The following is a 10,546-nucleotide window of genomic DNA, read 5'->3' as shown; positions in this document are numbered from 1 at the left end:
TTCCACCCTGTGGGGCCCTCTGCTCCTTCCTGAACCCCTTTCTGCACATGCATCTCCGGGAACCCCCTTTCCCTCTTCTACACGGGGTGCTTTTGGCCCCCACAGATCATCCTCAAAATGTGTGTCTGTCACAGACCTAAACCCACACACACTCTGCACATACACGTGGGTTTTCATGAAAATGTGTGCGGGGGAAGCTGACGTGTTGGTGCCGCTGTCCTGGATGCTGAGCGCAGGAGGGTCGCTGAGGGCTGACATCAGCCTATGTAACTCCCTGTCCTGGTGGTACCCACCACGTGCTCAGCTGCAGTGCCCTGAAGGTGCCCAGCATGCTGTTGGACACCTGCACCAACCTGCGTCCATGCCCCTGCCCCTTGAGATCTTGCCTTTGTCCACACCACCCTCCGATTTCCTGCTTCTGAATGGCAGAGCCCTCTCCCTGCACAGGGACAGCTTCTGGAAGGCACTCGCTGCGACTGCCAGCTGCAGGCTGGTGCTCAAGGCCAGGGTCTTCGGTGGAGGAAGGGTGTGCTGGTCTGTGAGGATCCCCACAGGCCAGCTAGCATGAGTCACCTCGACAGGCTGCAAGGACCGAGCCCCTGGGGCCTGCTTTGCCCCACGAGGGGATTGAGGGAGGGGTCACCCTGAACAGACGTGTGGCCTCCCCCGTGGACTTGGAGAACACCCGTTGCCAGACTGCTGAGCACAGAGAAAAGAGTTTGCTGCTCCCTAAATCACCCTAATCTGGAAAGCAATTAACCGCGCTTGGATAATTGGATGATTCCCGCCTCATCGAGAACCCTGGCCCCAACTGGGGAGCCCAGGAAAATCCTGCAAATCATTAAAAATTCGCCGCGTCGAGCAGCCTGGCGTGGGTTTGGGCAGTTTTAGGCAGAACACCAAAGCGGCGCGTGCTGCAGCCCATGGCACAGCTGACCGGTGAGGGGAGCTCGTGGAGCCCCCTGCAGAGAGGGCAGTGCCCCATTGCCCAGGCCGCAGGCAATGGGGGAGCCGGGATGAGGTGCCTGGACAGATGGCCCCCGCTGGCCAGCCAGGCAATCAGGCCTGCGACAGGCGCTCCCCTTCTCCAGGCTCAGGGGCGTTGCGGCAGGGCGGGCACCTTGCGAGGTCGGGACCATCGAGTACTCGCCACCAAGGACCCGCGCAGCCTCTTCCAGAAGTCCTGGGCTGATGGCCCTGCAGATGGGGCCTGGGGAGGTGAGGCTTAGGGAGGCAGGGCCTGGGGACCTGGGGCCTGGGAGTGGGACCTTGGGAGCCTTGGGGAGGAGGGCCTGGGAGGCAGTTGTACTTGAGGATGGAGCCCTTGTAAATGGGATTAATGCCCCTCTGGAAGACCTCCTGTCCCTCACCAGGGGCTTACAAGGGGAGCTGGCAGTCTGCAGTCTCCCTGGCCCTGACTGGGACGTCCACCCTCTGCTGTGGCCAGGCTCCCCATCCATGACGCAGGCACAGAACCCCGAGGCCAATACTCACAGCTCGACCCCCACCTGACCCTGCTACCCCCCACTGCCCAGGCCTTGACCTTGTTCCCAGGACCTACTTTCTCCCGAGCTGACCAGGGTTCCTTGGGGCTGGGCCTCGACACTGGTGTCTTTCAGCAGGGACACAGGAGCGGCGTCCCACGGCGAGGACTCGGGCAAGGTCGCAACACCTGCATTGATGCCGCCTGGGGGTCTGGTGCACCTGGGGCTGGGGACAGACTTTAAATGTATTTTATTTGAAAGCTGGTAAGTCCTGGCCCACTCCAGTTCCACCCACTTGGCGGACACAGGCAGTCCCTGCACGTGTGAGGAGTGAGGAGTGAGGCTGAACTGGAGCCCGCTGTCCTGGCCCCAGTGTGCATTCCAGGGTTAGCTTCAGGTCGGCAAAACAAGACCATACCTTCGGTGCTCCTGAGTTTGTACATGGAAGGTACAGTTTGGGCAGCTCTTGGGTAGCAGTCACCTTAAAGGGCGCAGCTAAATCCAAGTCAGTGACTAGACACCTATTGGGCTAAGTTCTCATTTTCGCTTGTGACTTTGAGCCCCCTTGCTGGGGAGCAATGCGGTGTTCCACGTTCGGCCACCACCGGGAAGTAAAGGTAAAAGGGCAGGGAGTTTGGAGCGTCCTGCTGTGCCAGCTGGCCAGTCTGGGGTGGGCAGAGGCTGCTGGTCACTGACCACGGCTCCTCCACCTCCAGCAGAGTCAGTCGTCTCCCAGCTGTGAACCTGGAGCCTTCCCAGTGGCAATCAGCAGCGGCTAGCAGTTGCTTGTGCAGAGCTGGTTTGCAGGTGCAGCGCCTGCTCGACTCCTGGGGGCACCCAGCACCTGGCAGGCGCCCACTGCACATTTGAAGACACCGGGTGATACAATCAACAGGCCGCATGATTTTTTTTTAAAGATCTATTTATTTATGCATATAGAACTAGGGTACAGGCCAGAGGTGTGGTATGTAAGAGGATTTACCAGAGACAGATGGGGGAGCAGAACAGGCAGATAGACTGAAACATACTGCAGAGGGGAGCAGCGGGTGGGTGAGGAGAGGTCTGCAGTGCCCTAGGGTCACTCCCTGGCCGGGGATTGGACTCATGCTGCAGTGGCTGCGGCTAGCTTCCTAGTGCTTAGCTTTAACCAGTTGTGCCACCAGGGAGGGCCCAGATTTTAAGTTTTTAATGAGTTTAAGAATAATCGTGTTAAAAGCCACCTTTGGGGGATTGCAAAATAAGAGCCAGGTGGTCCTGGCGGGGACCCTTTTCCCACCATGGCAAGTGGTTCCTGTTTTTCCCTCTGGGGAAAGGGTGATGCATGTGGAACTGGGCATTGGCTTTGTCTCTAGAGGTGTAAAATAAGGGGAGATCCCTGGCTGATGGGGAGGTGGGGTAAGCAGCCCGTGGGCTGGCCAGGTGGCCCCTTTTTCCTCCTGGTGCCTCCGGGTGGGGAGCGGCTTCCCAGAGCTGCTCTTCAGCTCCTTATAGGGAGAGGGCAGATGGGGACGGGCTGGCCAGGGCTTGGCCCCGCTGCAGGTGCTTGGGGCCGCAGAGACAGGCTCTGGGGCAGTGGCTGGGCATCGGGCGTGCACTGCACTTTAAAATACATATTCCTGCCTTTTTGGCCTTGGACATTTGAGACCAGGAAAATGCATGAAGTTTGCCAGGTGATGGCCATGGGTGCATGCTGCAGGTCAGGCTGGAGGGCGGGGACTCGAGACTCTGCTCTTGGCTCCCAGGACCGCCTCTGTGTCCCAGGTGTGCATTGGCCAGTGCTGACCCAACCTCCAGGACTACTGCCGGTGTGCTGCTGGACCTCTTCACTCCCTGGGCAGGTCACCAGGTAAAAAGTACCTGGCAGGGCCAAGAGTTTGACTGCGATTGATGTGCCTAGGGCGGGTGACACACCAGGCGCCCAGAGCCATGGCCAGACACCCGGTGTCTGGGACACAGTGGCCCCACCCCTGTGCCAGGTGAGCAGGGGGCTGGGGCTCGGGTGGCTGGCAGGGGCAGCAGGGAATCAGCCACAGAAGCCTGCGCCCACAGAAGGATGTGATTTGAAAACCAAATGAGGTCCAGCCCCCCCCAGCCTCCCTCATTCCTGCGCCTCCGTTCTGCTTTTCATAACAATGGAGGTGTCAAAATGAATGATGTCGGAGTAGTTATTGGAAAAGTGCCATGTCGTACATTTGTGCGATATTGTTAAAATGTAAATCAAGTCAACTTCATTAGAATGCTTAGTACTTTGGAAATCAGGCCGGAGTCCCTAACTGGGCCCCGTTCCCAGCTGGAAGAGTTTTCCCTGCACAGCTGTCCCTGCAAACAGGGGGTGTGAATATGGATTTGAATATACTGAGCTCTGACAAATATCCTCGGCACCATTTCACGTCGGCCTTCCACACTAGGAAATGAGCTTTGTTTTTTCAGTGACCTTGATCAAATCCGGAACACTGGCGGCGAGGGCAGGAAGCGAGCCTGAGAGGCCCAGCTGTCTGGGTAACTGCTGTCCAGCAGGCCGCGGGCGCCAACCAGGGGTGCAAGGAGCCCTCCAGATGAGGCTGTGGATGACCGCAGAGAGGAGGAGCTCCGCCCATGTCAGCACCGGGCCACTGGCACTCAAGGTCTCACACGGTGGAGGGAAAATGCAGCTCCAGCATGCTGCGACAGCCCAGGCCAGCACCTGGTACGTTCACACACACGCGGGTGCATGGCGCATGCAGGTACATGCAGACACACACACAGGCACACTGCATACACGTGCATGCTCATGCTCACCCCACACAGGTGCACACCCCCACATGCACATACAATGTACCACAGAGGTGTGCATACAACCACACAAGCTACGCACGAAACACAGGTGCGTGCTTGCACAGACGTATGTCATATGCACACACGGGCTCACAGCTCACACATACATGTGTGCACACGTCCCGTGCAAACAGGCACACACGGCCCCATGAGCACACACACAGGTGTGTAGCACACGGACACAGCTCATGCGCACACACACAGGCATGCAGGGTGCAGGTACCGCCCATGGGACAGAGATGGCCGGGGCAGTAGGGGCCCATCTCAGAGGGGCAGAGCTGACTAGTGCCGCTGGGGGATGCAGGATGGACCAGGCAGCAGGAAGCCAGCTCCAAGTGGCCGCTGCTTTCGTGAGGCCCATCAGTGAGCAGTGGGCTTTGCGTTTTCAAACCGGACCCATGTAGCAGGGGTGCCAGCTGCTGGAGAGCTGGGGACCCGACTCCGAGTGAAGGTGGAGCGTATTTACATGGCCTGATGGGAAAGGCTGCCCAGGCCCACTCTAGAAGGACCTGCGGGGCACGGCGTCTTACCTTCTTACTGAGGCAGGATGATGGACGTGCTCCTGCCGGGAGGGCGGGAGGTGCCTCTTTCCTGTTGCTGGAGACCTGGAGCGGTCATTTGGCACGGCACATGGTCCTGACCGTGGGGGGGCTTCTGGCTTCACAGCCTGGAATGGGTGCTGGACGGGGACCTGGCAAAAGCAGATGGCCAAGCGCTAAGGGCCGGAATTGGCGCAATGTTGGAGGAAGCTGTGCCGAGCGCAGGTGGAGGGTCTCGGGCAAGCTCAGCAGGCATTAGCTGTTATTTATTTATTTTTTTAAATACTTATTTACTTATGCATAGAAGATGGGGTGCAGGCAGGAGGTGTGGAGTGGAGTTGGAGTTTGAAAGGACTCCCCAGAGACAGAGTGGGGAGCAGAACAGGCGGACCCAGTGAAATCACTGCCGAGGGGCAGCGGGTCTACTGCGCCCTGGAGTCCCTTCCTGCCCTGGCCAGGGGTCTAACTAATGCCCGCAGTGGTTGCCAGTAGCTTAATAATGCTGACACTTAACCCCTTGCACCACCAGGGAGGGCTGTCTTGTCCATTTTTAATGACAAATACAGTATGTAAAAAATAATGAAGTCCCAACAAAGCAGACGTTTCTGAAGAGCTCAGTGTCACCCCATTCTTGGAGGGCAGCCCTGGGCAGCAGGTGTTCACTGGGCCCATGCACCCCTCTTTGCTTCCCTCCAGAGTCAGCCAGGGGCAGAGGACTGTAGCGTGGAGATACTAGCTGCTGTCCGGGCTCAAGTGCCAGGCCCTCCACTCCCACAGAACCTTGTCCAGAGGGGCTCAGGCATGAATGGGTTGTTACATTGTGTAGGGAGTGGGACCGTATCACGTGCACACCCCTAGTTAGCATGTCACCGTTATCTTCATCTCCACCACCACCATTGTTACCATCATCTTCATCACCACCACCACCATACTGCCATCACCATCACCACCATCATCACCACCATGACCACCACCATCATCATCACCATCACCACATCACCTTCATCACCACCACCATCATGGTCCATGCAGCCACTCTCTCTCTGATGGGAACTGAGGAGGGGAACCAAGAGGTGAGACATGCAGCCTCTGCACCCCAGGGTCCACGTGTTGGTCAGCTGACCTGGCCAGGCCACAGGCTAAAGACGACCACCCTGGCCCAGGCTGGTGGGTCCCTGTGCAACGTGTTTAGAGCCCCAATAACAGACGTGGCTGTGCTCCTCCTTCCCCAGAGAGAGAAAGGGCCTATACCTCACAGCAGATTTTGAAGCCTTTACTGAAGAAGCTTGAAGTATCAAGAGTGCCCCCACCGTCAGTGTACAACAGAATGACTCAGTGATCAGGCAAAATTATGTGAGTGCCACAACCCAGTTGGAAAGATTCCCATCACCCCCAAAACACTCATCTTTGTCAGTTCACCCCAAAACCCTCTCCCCAGGGGGAGACAGCACTTCTGTGCATCTTCTGGAGGTTCTTATGACTGGATGTCAATGCAGGGCCTGGGGGTGTCCCTCACCTGGCTGGCCTTGGCCCTGTCCCCTGCCACAGGGCATATGCCCTGTCAGGGCCGGTGCCTGGGCAATCCCATGTGGCCACATAACTGATGCCATGACCGGCGTCTGTCTGGTGGATGTGCCCGTCTTTCCCTAAGGAAGGGGGGGCCTAGGAGCTCAAGCGCCGGCTGTACCTTTCCAAAGAGGCTCACCTGTTTCCAAAGCCACGCGGCATCCCCCAGGGTTCCAGCGGTGACTTCGCTGTGCAGGATGGATGGGATAGAGTAAGAGGGGCTGTTAACAACTGAGATGGTGTTTGCTGGCTCTGTGCCCTGCCTGTCTGCCCAGCCTTCCCAGAGACACCCCTTCTATGGTCTGTTTCAAGGGGCTTCCCAGCACCGCCTCCTCCCTGCTAACATAGCACCTGGAACTAGGAGCAGCCTAGGAGCAGGGGCCCCTAATGAATGAAACTCATCCAGTGAGTTCTGGTGAGAGGAGCGTTCCAGGCACCTCCGCTGTTGTCCACACGATCGGCAAGTAACGGCAGAAAATTGTAAAGGCGACTGCCAGCCTGTATGGAGGGCTGCTGGGGTCACCTAGCAGCAGCAGAGCGTCTGGGCCACATTACTCCCCGCTACGCTCGATGTGTGCAGCAGCCCCGTCACTAGAGTGGGGGCAGAGCGTGGCCTGTTCGCCTGTGGATGACTTGTCTCTCACACGTGTCCACATGTCCATTTCCCTGTCAGCCCTCCCCTGCCACTTGGTTTCTTCCCGTTAACCACAACCTGCCGCGGCGTGCTGCACTGCGTTGGGGCAGGACGAGCGTGCCAGGCGGTTCCCCAGCCCACTGCAGGCGTGATGGAGCCCACTGGAGCCTGCCTGTTTTCCTGCATGGGCAGAAAATTAAAGTCGTTACAGCTGGAGGCCCCGCGTACCCCGCCCGCAGTAGTGCGCATGCAGAGGTGGGCAGGCGCTCATCTGCGGTCTCCAGCCAGCCGGTGCCTCCAACCACATGGCACTGCTGGGGTGGGGGTGGGGGGACGGGGGGCAGTGGCAGGACAATCTGCTCCCGGGGCCGCGTGTGCTGCGCCATGCTGTCTGTTCTTTTACCAGGTCTCTACTGTGGGTGCTCTCTGGCTTCTCTCAGGGAGCCTGGCTCAAAGCTGTTGACAGTGAGAGCTCTGAAGAGCTTTAGGGGCTGGGGTGCCCACTTTCCTGTGACATCCTGGGTTCTGAGGGGCTGCTTCGCTGACACTTCAAATCTCCAACAAGGGGTGTGGAATCTAGACATCCCTGCCACACAAGTGATCAGTGGCAAGATGGGGTCACTTCTAATTTAAGATTTTATTGATGCATACAGAACTGGGGTGCAGGCCAGAGGTGGGGTGTGTGTGAAAAGATTCCCCAGAGACAGTGCGGGGAGCAGGACAGGAAGATCCGCTGAAAGCCATGGCTGAAGGGGCAGCGGGGAGACAGGGGAGTCTGCTGCGCCCTGGGTCACTCCCTCGCTGGGGCTGCAGCCCCAGCTCATCGTGCTGCATGACCCTGCCTGCGTCCCCAGGGAGGCTGGAAATAATTCCTAAAATATCTTCATACTGGGGAAAGCGGTCCACACACAACGCTCACTTCGTCAGTCAACAGTGCCAGATGTGCGTGAACAAGGGCCTGGTTGGAGGCTGGGCGAGCCCGGGGCAGGAGAGGGGCAAGAGCCGTGGCTGACCGGGCTGGTGTGGGCTCTACATGGTGCGGCTTCTGTGGCGCATTTTGAGTCCAGCGGCCTAGCCGTCTCCTTGGGGAGGCACCTGCTGGGTGAGGCAGAGGACCACCCCTGTGGGGTGTGGTCAGGGGCTCTAGCTGGGAAAGGCAGCCTGCATCTGGGCTCAGGCCATCCGCCTGACGGGGAGCAGCCGGACGCACTTGGGGGTCTGGAGGGGCAGGGGCTACTCTGCAGGGTTGCAGAGATGCGGGCAGGACTCCCCAGGAGCCACTGTCACCCCCTTCTGTGTGAGCGTGGTCTCCACCAGGGGTGGCAGGCCCCTGGCTGGGGGTGGCAGGCCCCTGGCCCTGATAGAAGCCAGTCTATAGAGCAGTCAGCTCTGCGGAGTTCTCCAGAACCCAGGCCACCCCTGCGCAGAGGATACCTCAGTACTCAGGCCGGGCCTCAGGGGTGACATCCATACATGCCTTAGACATGTGTAGCGGTGTGTGGGTGTGGGTGGATCCCACAAGGAGCATGAGCCTGGTGCCCATCCTTCTGGGTCTCCCTGAAGGTGACTCCTAGAGATGGGCCCATCCTGGGGAGGAGGCTCCGTCCCACCTCCCGGGGCTGCCACCTCTGCGGCCAGTGTCTGGCGCCTGTCTTGACTCCTGGCCTGCGAGCACATCGGGCGTCAGCCGACCTGGGGCCCAGCTGCGGAGACTTGCGGTCGGAAAACCTCGTGGGTGCGAATGAGGCCTGAGCTCAGAAGCCCTGCCAGAGACCGCTGGCTCTCCCAAGTCCAACTCACGGGGGCCATGCAGTCTGCACCTCGCTGGACCCGCAGGGGGATGCGCCTGGAGTGGGCGTGGGGCAGATGGATGGTCAGGCCGGCTTGGGCATGACCATGGGGGCATGACATAGGGGGCATGACCATGGTTGGTTCCATTCGGCAACTCTTCTGCGGACCCCTTGGTCTCTCGTGTTCCCAAGCAGAAGGCGTCCATGCGCCCCATCTTGGGAGGGGTCTGCAGCTCCACAGGTTCTGCAGACCCAGTGTTGGTGGGCGCCTGGCCGGCCCTGTGACCCCACCCAGCAAGCTAGCCAGCACCCCAGGATTCAGGCAGCTGCAGCGTCTGGGCGGGCAGTGAACGCCAGCTCGGGCTCAGGCAGCAGTATGCCCAAAGCCTCCAACGCGGACGCTTTCACTCCTGAAGCTCAGAAAGGTAAATTTCCCAACAACTAGGAAATGAGCCTCATCTCCGGTATAGATGTTTTTCTCTGAAAAATAAATGTGTCTCTGCATTATTTAAATAGCACGTAATTAAGTGCTGGCCCTTTCTCCGCGCACCCAGAGCAAGCCTGTGTGCCGTGGCCAGCCTGCCGGGAAGTGCGCCCGGCGAGATCAACAGCGGGAGGGGGCGGACGGCGTTTAGCATTCAGAATTTGTCCACCGCCGATAATTTATTGGAACTCATCTGTAACAAGGCCTGGCACTGATTTATAAGTTGATTTGAAAAATAAATAAAAGTGATAGAAACCTGCATTTGGCTTTAATGATAGACCGCTGCAGCGTGACAAGGAAGGATATGAAACACTGCGAGGAAATTAGATAGTATACCCTGAAGACACGGCCGCCACCGGCCCATTAATTGTTAGATATTTATTATTAAAAATTTCTTTTCATGAGTGACTGCAGAATATTGTGCTACTCACGCTGTTGAGTTCTGACATGAAGTGTGGGGAGTATGTGTGTGCGTTTGTGTGTGTGTATGGGGGCCGGGTGTGCAGGAGTGTGTGTGCCAGACAGGACAACTGACCAAAGCAGGCCTGGGCCCCTGCAGGACAGAGGGTGGCCGGGCAGACCGGACTAGCAAGAGGGCGAAATCAGCCATCACTGCCAAAGCCAGTGTCTCTGTCACCACCACCACCACCACCACTGTCTTCATCGCCATAATTACTGCCACCGGCTCCCCACTCCATCATCTTCATCATCACCATCACCTCTACCACCATCACCATCTTCATCGCCATAACTGCACCACCAGCTCCACCATCACCACGATCATCTTCATCACCATCATTTTTGTCACGCCATCATCTTCTCCATTTTCATTGCCACCATCACCACCAATACCACCTCCACCATCATCGTCACCACAACGATCATCACCATCACCACCTTCATCACCACTACCAGCACCAGCACCGTCACCACCATCACGATCACCTTCATCACCATTATCACCATCACCACCTTTTCCCTCCTCACCCCACCATCCTCATCACGGTGCTGGTTTAACAGAATACAAACACTGGAATTTTCATTCAGAAAACAAGACACTAAAGTCCCTGGCCACAGTGCTGTGGAGGGAGTCACCTGTGAACAGGAGAAGCACATTCTCTCGCCCAGCATTTAACCAGTGTTTCATTTTGGTCTGGGAAGACCCAGAAGCTCTGACACTCGAGCACACGAGTTCAGACTACTCGACACAACACCTGCGTGGGCCTGAAACACGG

This window comes from Condylura cristata, unplaced genomic scaffold (assembly GCF_000260355.1).
Source record: "Condylura cristata isolate star-nosed mole 26May11 unplaced genomic scaffold, ConCri1.0 scaffold00072, whole genome shotgun sequence".
NCBI lineage: Eukaryota > Metazoa > Chordata > Mammalia > Eulipotyphla > Talpidae > Condylura > Condylura cristata.
Note: the sequence above shows the minus strand (reverse complement) of the source record.